The 11,288-nt window shown below is 42.6% G+C and overlaps 1 long non-coding RNA gene across 1 annotated transcript in view; it reads left to right on the forward strand.

The window, feature by feature from the left end:
* Positions 1 to 5,638, forward strand: part of LOC119863685 — a 35,095-nt gene extending 29,457 nt beyond the window's left edge. Inside the window, exons 2-3 of the long non-coding RNA XR_005295706.2 lie at positions 3,036 to 3,131; positions 4,919 to 5,638. This is a non-coding gene — a long non-coding RNA (uncharacterized LOC119863685). The remainder of the gene's footprint in view (positions 1 to 3,035; positions 3,132 to 4,918) is intronic.
* The last annotated feature ends 5,650 nt before the right edge of the window (positions 5,639 to 11,288 follow it).

The raw sequence follows: 11,288 nt of genomic DNA on the forward strand, positions 1-11,288 counted from the left end.
CGATAGGAAAGATGCAAATGTCATTGGAGGGGATGGAGGAGTTCCTCAGAGAGGTGGCTTCTAGGTCAAAATGCATGGATCTGTATGTCTGTTGTAAATGCATTATTCTCCCAGTTTGTGTAAACGCTGACAGTTATTTGTGGGAGATAGGCAGGCAACATTATACCAACAAACCCACTTCCCAAACAGGTCATGGAAGGCCTAGGAGGTTGTGACTGTGCCATGATATTGGCATTGGCTTAGCACCAGTTTCTCTGCACAGAGCTGAAACCTCCTCAACAAATAAATACAAGATGATTCTGAAGGGAATGGTCAGAGGCATGAGGATAAAGATTGCCTGTACAGTGGTTAAACTAACTTCACTGGTAGCACACAACTCTGAACAAGCTGTAGGGGATGCCTATGTGCCTGAAACATACAGATCCATAATTAACTGCTCAGATGCTTCACTATAATCGGACACAGCCAGCAGACACTTTGGAGATGTTGAAAACAGACTGTGCAGTCATTAAAAAACGTGACACTCATCATATTTTTCTATAGTCTGGCCATGATGTGTGAAGAAGGTAACAAATATATGCAACAACTCCACTCGTAGCATGTGTACAATAATCATTTGGTTGCATGCCAAATTACTGGTATGTACATATTGCTCAGACACTGCTTAACAAAGAAGAGTGAGCAATAGCTACAAATCAGGGCCATAGCTATGTCATAATGAAAGATCCCCACCCATTTTATTTATTCTCCCAGATTCGCTATGGGTGCACAGAGCTATGCCAGCTAGGGATGAGCATGCTGTTCTGAAAAAAAAAAAACCCTTGTTGTCCTTCACCTTATCTCTAGAAGTGAAAGGATCACAGGGTGGATCTAGCTCTGTATTGCTCAAGCACTAAGTCTGCTGTTTATATTATGACAGTGGGAGAAAACCCTCCACACTGATCCTAGATAGCCAGTCAGCCCGCCACCATGCAGTTTTCCTTTCATCTTCCATGTTGGATACGTAGTTGGCATTCATCTTGGAAATGGTTCCTGTGTGTACCTGCCAGGGACATCTCAAAATGACTACCAAATACAGGAACAAGTAAGCAGGTTAAACACACACACATTTTTAAGCCAATCAGACCTATATTCTCTGCAGCCACCCCACCCAAACATTGCGTGGGGGCACCCTAAGAAGGTTAGTATTCACTGTTTCCCAGCTCCAGGCCAGGAAGTGGCCCTTTAACACTCAATGTAGCATACACTTAATTGTGGACTTTGAGTAAAATTTTCCAGAGAGCCTAAGTCCCAGATTTTTTAAGGCATTTAGCTGCTGTTCCATTCAGCGTTGCAAGACCCAAGAGATTTAGATAGTCCCATTTTTCAAAAGTGACTAGGTACTTAGGGCTAAATCTCCAAAGGGACTTTGGCCCAAATCCCAAAATGTATTTTGGCACTTCACTCCCGTTGCTTTCAATGGGAGTGAAGTGCCTAAATATTTTTGAACATCTAGGCTTAGGCATGGCAGTTAGGCACTGAGGTGCTCTTGAAAATCCCTCTCGGGGCTCATCTGCATCTTTACACACCTAAACACCTTTAAAAACCTGGCTCTTCAGCCTTGCAATGCTGAGCAGAACACCACCTTATATGCCTTTAAAATCTGAGCCTAAGTCCCATTTTCATGTAGTTTAGGCACTTTTGAAAATGTTACCTTTTTATCTATCAGGTTCAGTTAGATAAGCAAAGCTCTAATAAATCTACATCTTTCACAAATCAGTGTCTCCCTCTGCATGGCTGAGTTCCTAAGTAAACTCAGTGTTTGGCCCATTTCACTGTAGGAGATTAGCTCTTTGGGACAGGAGTTGTCCTGATATCCATGTGCTGTACATGTTACCAGGATCTCACAAATAATTCAGAATAATACTAATAAGAAAATGTACCAGAGCTGAAAGCATAGATACACAGCTAGTAAAGTAAGAAGAAGAGATACTGAAATGAAGGCAAATGTTATCCCTCATAAACAGATTAAATATTTATTTAAGGATGGCTTGTTGAGATGAGATTTTGGGCAGTCATTGAGACCTCTGGTAGAGCATGATGGAGTAAAAAAGGATGGATGTAGAAAATATTGAACGCTTGTGGTGGGACAATTTCCAGGTATCTAGATGCTTGGGATATTCTTGACCCTCATCAATCCTGTCACTAACCTGGTACAAAGTCTGCCTTAGTTGATCTTCTCCTAGGGATGGATGAAGATCAAGTATCCATGCTGATACTATTGAATGTATCAGCTGTCCTTGACACAGTTGACAAACCTCTGGACTGAAGCAGGAATAAGTCAGACTGCTCTGAAATGGATTTTTTTCCCTTCCGTAAAGAGATCTCAAGAGGTGTATTGGGCAATGCTTATCTTCCTCAAGGGCATTCTACAGGGTTACATCTTCCTCCCTCTTGTTCTATGTGTATATGAGGGCCATATGTAGGATGACCAGATGTCCCAATTTTATAGGGACAGTCCCGATTTTTGGGTCTTTTTTTATATAGGGTCCTATAAACCCCCCAACCCCCTTTCCCGATTTTTTCACACTTGCTATCTGGTCACCCTAGCCATAGGGAGGCTTTAGTGAGAGTATGGATTGCAGCATGACACCCAGCTTTATCTTTGTATCTCTTCTGATTCAGGTAGTGCACTCAGGTGCCTTTGCCAGTGTCTGGTTGAGATTAGGGAATGGCTGAGAGCAAACTGGGTGAGCTTCAATCCAGATAAAACAGGAGTGATGCTAGTAGATTTGGAAAAGCTATAGAAAGATATGACAAATTACATCTGGGAAGGTGTCATTACTTGCTAGAAGCACTCAGAGTATAGGAGTCATGTTAGATTCCCATTTCAATGTGGATGATCAGTTTTCAAGGGCAGCCAAGATGTCTGTGTGTGTGTTTTTGTTTTTTTGTTTTTTTTTTTCCTTTCCCCAGCTGTGTCTGACTAGAAGGTGGCAGCTCTTTTGTTCTGATACAAGACTTCACAACTGAGATTAATGCCTTTGTCCCCTCAGGGTTAGATTACTGCACTGAGCACCCCCTGGGCTACACCTTAAATCCACTCTGAAGCTGAAACTGCTGAAGAATTTGGCAGCCAACTTGCTTAGCAGGTATCTCACTAGAAATGCATTACACTCATCCTACATTACTGGCACTGGTTCCCTATGGATCTCCAGGTTGAATTTATGGTGCTCTAAAGCTCTAAATGGTCCTGGATATGCCTGCATGGGAGACCTTCTCTCTTCTCATGTGACACTGCTGCAGCTGAGATCAGTTGGAGCACTTGAGCTAGACCTCCATGAGTATAAAGGAGAGGGAACTTTTAACAGGCTGCTCTCCAGGACAGTCTCCAAAATAGCCCAGATTTGTTGATCTTCAGGTCACATTTCAAGTCTGACTTTTTTAATGGGGGCTTTTTAAAGACATCTCTTCAGATGTATTGTTTTTAAGGCTGAACCAGCTATTTCTATTTCATAGAATCATAGAATATCAGGGGTGGAAGGGACTTCAGGAGGTCACCTAGTCCAACCCCCTGCTCAAAGCAGGACCAATCCCCAATTTTTGCCCCAGATCCCTAAATGGCCCCCTCAAGGATAGCATCATAGAAATGTAGGGCTAGAAGGGACCTCGAAGTCATCTAGTCTATCCCCTGGGTGCTGAGCCTGGATCAAGTAAACCTAGACCATCCTTGAGAGGGGGTTTTTCTAACCTGTTCTTAAATACCTTCAGTGATGGGATTTCACAGCCTCCCTTGAAGCCTATTCCACTGCTGAATTATCCTTAAAGTTAGATAGTTGAATCTCCCTTGCTGCACATTAAGTTCATTACTTCTTGTCCAACGTTCAGTTGTCATGGAGAACAATTGGTCATGGTTACATTTTTGTAATTTACATATTTGAAGACTGTTAAAGTGTCTCCCCTCCCCCCGTTATTCTTCATTTCTCAAGACTAAACATATCCAGTTTTTTTAACCTTTCCTCGTAATGAAGGCTCTGTTTGGTTATTTGTGGTTTTAAATAATGGCTAAAACCACCTAGGCACCTATTTATTAGCTGTATAAATCTAAATAAATAAAATACTAGCCCAATACCTCTTACACAAGATAGTACTTTCTCTCCTTCTTTATCCTGGTTAAGGGGAAATTGAAATGAATAATGGAAAATTCTTATGATTACGTGGCTTCCTGTATTTTCTACCACAAAAATGAAAGGCAAGGAAAACTATGAAGGACATCAGTAACAATCTCAATGCATTACTTTTTCATAACTAAATATACAGAGCGGCCTACCAGAGAAGTTCCTAAGACTAAGGTACAATTGATCACAAAGAAGTAAAATACTAACATGAGAAGGATAGGTTTTGAGGGATAAAATAGCCTTACATAATTCCCTAAATTTTTTTCCAACAGCAAAATCTATTCAGACAAGATTTTGCAAATAAAAATCTTAATATTTATGTAAAAATGAAATAAAATATCAGTGTCAATGTTAAATAGTAACATGACTATTTAACGTAACGGTACTGCACATGCCTATGAACCATAAGGAATCCCTCCTTCCTTCTCCCTAGGGAGATAAATATGGTTTGTCACAGTGAGAGGATATTCTATACCACAGGAATAATCAGAACATATTGTTGGCTCCAATTTTCTATCATTTATTTTTCAGTATCAAACAAAAGTAAAGTTCAGTACACAATTTGGTCATGGCTGGAAAGAGAATTAGCCATATAATATGAGCTACTCTTGGATGTAAAACTTGAAGGAAATGCTACTTATGTCAATTCACATTGTTCGTTGTGCTTACTAATACTATGAAAGGATTTTGATTTTGATTATGTACTTTGCATATTGTTTATATTAAATCAATGTACTGCTTGCCTCCTTGTGTCCCTGCAGCTGATCCATAAGGCTTTTTTGAAAGAAAACTGAACTCACACAGACTGATTCTTCATTCATCTGACATGTCATGCCAACAAATGATTTTTTTGTGCACTCTCAGTGTCTTAATCAGAGTGTCACACACCAGCCCATAGCACCTTCCTAGCTCTGAAACCTCTTCCAACACTTAATCCTTCAATTTGTATATGTTGTAAAGACATTCAGATCAGGCTTGATAATACATGAAATTTACATGTTTCTGTCATCATGTCAACTTGTCACACATCATAATTAACCTCTACCTTCCTCCCCCCCCGCCCTTCTTTTGAAATCTGAAAAAACTCTGGGTATGTTTTTTTAAAAAAAGCTTTGTTTTATTCTGGATACAGTATTTTATGCTGGTGAATTATCTTACCTAATGCCTGTCATATGTTCAGATTGGACTAATGTGTGAAGATGGATCCCTATCAATAAAGAATCCATCTCTGGCTCACTTTGTGAGGGAGAAAAAATAAACTGTACAAAATTTTTCATAATCTAAAATAGTAAATTGCAGATATTGAAACACTATGTGCAGGACTTGGGTCACAGGTTCTTTACTTTCATCATTACAAAAGAAAATGTTCTGTTTTAGTAGCTGTTAACTACATAAACCACATTAACTACTATTAAATCCTGTAATGTAGGTATTTTGTGGTTAGGCTGGGGTAGTCATGTGGAAATTTAGAGCCTGATACTCTGAGGTACTGAGTGCACGATACTCTCCCTGACTTCAAAGGGAATTGAGGGCACTCAGTCATCATCTTGCGGGATGGTGTCCTTACATCTGCAACACTGACTAGGCACATTTATTTATTTAGGGTTTAGTTATGCATTTAATGCACTAAGGGATATTGCAGTCCTATACTAACCCACAAAGCACAGTGCTGCGGGAGGCATTATGCCTTATTGGGCTGAGATGCCTTCTGGAACTCTAAGGCCTGCAGAGCCCCTGCCACATCCCTTGAAGAGATAAAGCACACACTGTCCTTCCTTACCGCCTGGCACAGAAAGGAAACAAGGCCTTGTCCCTGCTGCCTCCCGTCCCTTGTTGGAGTGGCTGCTGGTACCACCTAGGAACAATGCTTGCACTCAGGAGACCAGAAGGACTGCAGCTACGGCTGGCCCTACATGAGAAGCACAAAGCGGAAGTTGCTTGCACCCACACCCTTTGCACGCCTACATGGGGGCTAACTACAATCTGGCCATTTTGTTATCAAATCTGTTTACTAAGCAATGTATTTCAAAATGAAACTCCACTTTTGCTGCAGGCCATTGCCATTGCAGGGTACCATTCATTAATAAAGAGCATCACTGCCCTATTAAAGATGGAAAAGAGTCATCTGCCTTGCCCAGGCTACCCCCAGCCCAATTAATGTAGCCCACTTCTGCCCTCCAAATTCAATTAGTGCAGGCTCTCCCTTTGATAGCCCCAAAACAATTAATGTAGGCTGTCCCCACCTCCAAGGCTCTACCACTGTGGTCTCTCTGCCACACCCTCACTTCCACCTCCACCTAGGGGATAGGAGGCCCAGTATATCTTTCACAGGAGGAGAATGGAGAAAGAGCTGAGCAGTTTGTAGCCAGCTCACTCTTATCCACTGCCCTACACTTCTGCAAGGTAGCATCAGCCCAGCCCACTTGCTCTCTCCTATCTCTTTCCCTATCTAAAATCTACTGTTGGCTCCTGGACAGCTTCTCCCTCCCTCACACGCTAGTCTGCTCCTTGGAAGTGATGGGCAGAAAGGATCCTGGGACTCAGGCTACTGGAGCCGGTCTCCTTCCCATGCCCTCATAGATTCATAGATACTAACGTCAGAAGGGACCATTCTGATCATCTAGTCCGACCTCCTGCACAACGCAGGCCACAGAATCTCACCCACCCACTCCTACGAAAAACCTCACCTATGTCTGAGCTATTGAAGTCCTCATCATTTGTTCCCTCTCCCATTTGAGATTGCAGCAAAGAAACAGATTGAGCTGCAACTCACAAAATATTGCATAAGACAACACATGCAGGATCTCTCTGTACAAAACATACTGCAGCCCTTTCACTACAATGCTATGAAAGAATAGCATAAATAAATACAGTTCAACTGCAGTTGTTAAATGAACCAAGTAGCTTTTGGGATGAAATCTTGATTTTTATCATGCTGGCCCACTAACTTGCCCTTTCACAACATGCAATAGCATTTTGCAATGATTTTGCCCATTTATTAATGTGAATGGTCATAGTGAGGCCCCACCGTGTATCATGATGGCATTCTGGTGACACTAATTTATTCTTCTGTGGTCATTTTAGGGGTATTCTGACTCTTTTATTTGAAGACCAGAGTGTGGAATGATCATACTTTATTCATTTTTTTGGATCCTTGTAAAGATAAAACTCAGCTGAGCAAAGCTTTGTGAAACCTTCTTTAAGAATATTTTCACTTTAAAAATTATTGGAAATTCTTATTCTTATATAAGGTATCACCTCCCATTCTGATTCTTTGAATCTGTAGATTATGAATAAGAACTGAGCTTCTGTTTCTGTAGATTCTTTTTACTAGGCCCATGTGACCCATATTTCTTCTATACAAAATCTGTTAGAAGAATAGGCATTAACTAAACACATTGTTAAAATATTCACATTGTGAACTTCAGGATCAGATTTCACTTATTTTCATCTCATTTCACCTGCAGCAAATTCATGGCTAATAGAACTCTAGAGTGTTTTCTTATTAGAATTACAGTGAAGGCCACTGGGCTGGTCATATCTGTTCTGCCGTAGCAAAGCTATGTCAGAATAGCACTGCGTTGTCTTTCTGCAGTAAATGTAGCTGCAGCAGAACTATGGTAAGTGGTTTTCAGTGTAATTCAGTAACACTGGCATATGAACCAAAATAACCAAATGAGAATGGTTTTTGTAACTCTTGTATCTGCATGGAACAAACCATAAGGCCTTTTTTCAAAACATGAAGACTTATGCCAACAACTGGCGAGGGCACATGCCTCAAAATAGCAGGTAACTCTGCTATTGCTATCTCGATTTTGCTAATCTGGAGATGAGAATAGACTTTATCTGGGAATTTTCGTTATACGGGGAATTAATACATATCACATTGGGACTGGAACTATTGCAACTTGTTCTATTTTTAACCCCCTCTGCTGACCATCTAAGGGTCCAGGCCACAAGTAAAACCAAACCAGTTCACTGCTGACTACCCTTGTCCCTCAGAATCACACTGCCTGATAGGGTCAAAGATGTCAGATTCACAGTCAGTCCTTGTCCCCTTTTACTGTCCTGAGTCAAATATTTACCACAGTTATGTACAATGGAAAGTGTATATGGTCTTTAGCCTGCATAAGTTCATACCCACTGTTAGACTAGCACCGTGATAGCTGATGAGTCATTGTATGCAGCCACTCCTTAGTTACATCATGTCTGCTGCAGGAAGGCTGTTCTCTCTGCCACCTCATGCCTATTCATACTTGATCACCTCAGTTGACACTTACTAGATGTTCCCAGATGGAATAAGTGATGAGCAGGGAAAAGGAAGATACAGAGCTAGCAGGCATTGCTGGCTGTGTAGCCACAGGAAAAAGTTTTGTCAATGCATATTTGGATAAGGAATCCCATGCATTTAAGAACTGAAAAAGCTGGGACTGCCACAAATTTGTAATCAGTTAAACTAAACTTGATAAAGCCTTTGTTAAAAGCATCCACTGCTGTTTGCCTTGGAAAGTATGACACAGGTAAAATATGTTACAGAAAAGATGGAAGTTTCCCTATCGCCGTGGTCCTTTTGCAGTAGCCTTAACATTTGCAAGGATAAATGATAGCTAAATATTTTATTCTGAAGATTTTCATCTGAATGTATGTCTAGCCGTGAACCAGGAATTTAAGCCTTTATTGGAATAAACTCAGTGGTGAGCTGGAGCATGTTCGCACCGGTTCACTAGAACTGGTTGTTAAAGTTCTAGTGAGGGACAACTGGTTCTAAAAGGGCTTCTAAATTTAAACAGCCAAAAGTGGCGCCTTAGGCACCGACTCCACAGGTGCTCCAGCCCTGGAGCACCCAAGGGCAAAATTTGGTGCAGAACACCCACCGGCAGCTCCCTGCCCCACCCCCGGCCCCAGCTCACCTCCGCTCCGTCTCCGCCTCCTCCCCTGAACGCGCCGCCCCGCTCTGCTTCTCCGCCCCCCCCAGGCTTCCCACAAATCGGCTGTTCGCGCAGGAAGCTGGGGCAGGCTGAGAAGTAGGCCGCAGCTTCCCGCTCAGGCCCAGGGAGGTGGAGGTGAGCTGGGGTGGGAGGTGCGAGGAGGGCCGCCCGTGCCGCAGCAGGTAACCTGGGGGGGGGAGCACAGGGTAACCGCTTCCCGCCCCAGCTCACCTCCACCACCCTCGGCCTGAGCGCGAAGCCGCCGCTTGCTTCTCAGCCCTCCCTGGCTTCCTGCCGAACACTGATTCACGGGAAGCTGGGGCCGGGGGGGGCAGAGAAGCAGAGCAGGGCAGTGCGTTCAGGGGAGGAGGCGGATCGGAGGTGAGGTGATCTGGGGCCGGTCGCAGGGCGGGGAGCTGCCAGTGGGTGCTCTGCACCCACCAAATTTTCCCCGTGGGTGCTCCAGCCTCAGAGCACCCAGGGAGTCGGCACCTAAGGCGCCACTTTTGATGTGATCAGTGGGGGAGCGGCCGCTCCCCCTGCTCCTCCCCAGCTACGCTCTCCCGCCCCTAGGAGCCAGAGGGACCTGCTGGATGCTTCCTGGGAGCTGCCCCAGGTAAGCATCTCCGGGACTCCTCACCTCATCCCCCAGAAGGTGCCTCTGGCTCTTAGGGGTGGGGTGAGCACCCCTATGGTGGCCCCCAAGACCCTCCTGCCCGGTTCTGAGAGCAGTCAGGGGACAGAGGAGGGGGGTGGATGGGGCAGGGGTCCTGGGGAGGGCGTCAAGGAATGCAGGGGGGTGTTGGATAGGGCAGGAGTCCCCCTCGTGGGGTGAGGAGGGAAGCCGCTGTTCAGATTTTGGCAGCTCATCACTGAATGAAGCTCATCACTGTAATTATAAAAAAATCAAAATAGTTATGGAAAAATGAATATTGCAAGTTCTATTGAAAAATTTTGAGCAACCCACAATGACCTCAAAACAAACCCAGAGTACAGCTGGCAACAAAGCCTGTGTTTTCTGACCATTTTTAAATTTTAGATTTATGCTTACAGTTTTCTAAACAGCTGTAGTACTTTGCATATTAGATCTATTTTCTCCACATTTGCTAGTTGTAAGGCAAGTGAAGATACATTTACATGTACCTGGAAGCTAAACCACAGAAATGATTAGAAGTAGACAACCTTGGGGGAACCACAACAAATACATTCAGGATGAAAAATCCAAGGGCCAATGCCTGACCTCAATTGCACCAATATAAATATGCAGTAATTCCACTGAAATGAATTGAGTTAATTTGGATTTAAGATGGTACAACTGAGTTTAGAACCCAGACTAAAGTGTCCAGTGACTTTGCTTCTGGAACACAGAATACCTAAAAAGAAAAGGAGGACTTGTGGCACCTTAGAGACTAACAAATTTATTTGAGCATAAGCTTTCGTGAGCTACAACTCACTTCATCGCTCCTTTTCTTTTTGTGAATACAGACTAACACAGCTGCTACTCTGAAACCTGACAGAATATGTAGAGATTTCAACCATATTTTTTATGCCTACGGTTTGTTCTATGGCCAATTTCTAGGCTTGTTTTGCATGTTGCTGTGATGATCTTCCTCTTTCTGGTAGGCTTACATTTAGCAACAGAAGGGCATTAGGATTAATCAGTTACATACATTCACTCACTCACTTATTCCTACTTTTAAACACCATGCACGCTGAGAAATCTAAAACTGGAAAAAGTAAGAATTACTTAATGCATAGAATTCATAAACTATCACACTTGAACCATGGACCATGCTATGAACACTTGGAACAAAAGCATACCACACACAGTACAGTCTCATTAGGGACCTTGGCTTTATGTGAAACAGCCATGAGTGTCTCTTTAAGCAAATTTTCAGAGAGTTTCCACTGAAGCGGTATGTTGGGAGCACCCCTGTATCACAAAAGCTGCCTTAAGAAAGTGTTAAACCTTTTATTACAAAAAATGAGTTTGTGTAGCTTTTACACTTACAGGTGATAAATTAACAAATTTGAAGTTCACAAACATCTGCAACTAATAACATAATGAAAAAGAAACTTAGTGGAGAAGAGCATCAGATTTGTTTTACAACTCCCTTTTTCATCTGATTTAAATAAGCAGCTTTTTAATAGGATATAATACAGCTGATAGAAGAGAAAATATATAGTATTTAATATATTTAAT

Source organism: Dermochelys coriacea, chromosome 11 (assembly GCF_009764565.3).
Source record: "Dermochelys coriacea isolate rDerCor1 chromosome 11, rDerCor1.pri.v4, whole genome shotgun sequence".
Lineage (NCBI taxonomy): Eukaryota > Metazoa > Chordata > Testudines > Dermochelyidae > Dermochelys > Dermochelys coriacea.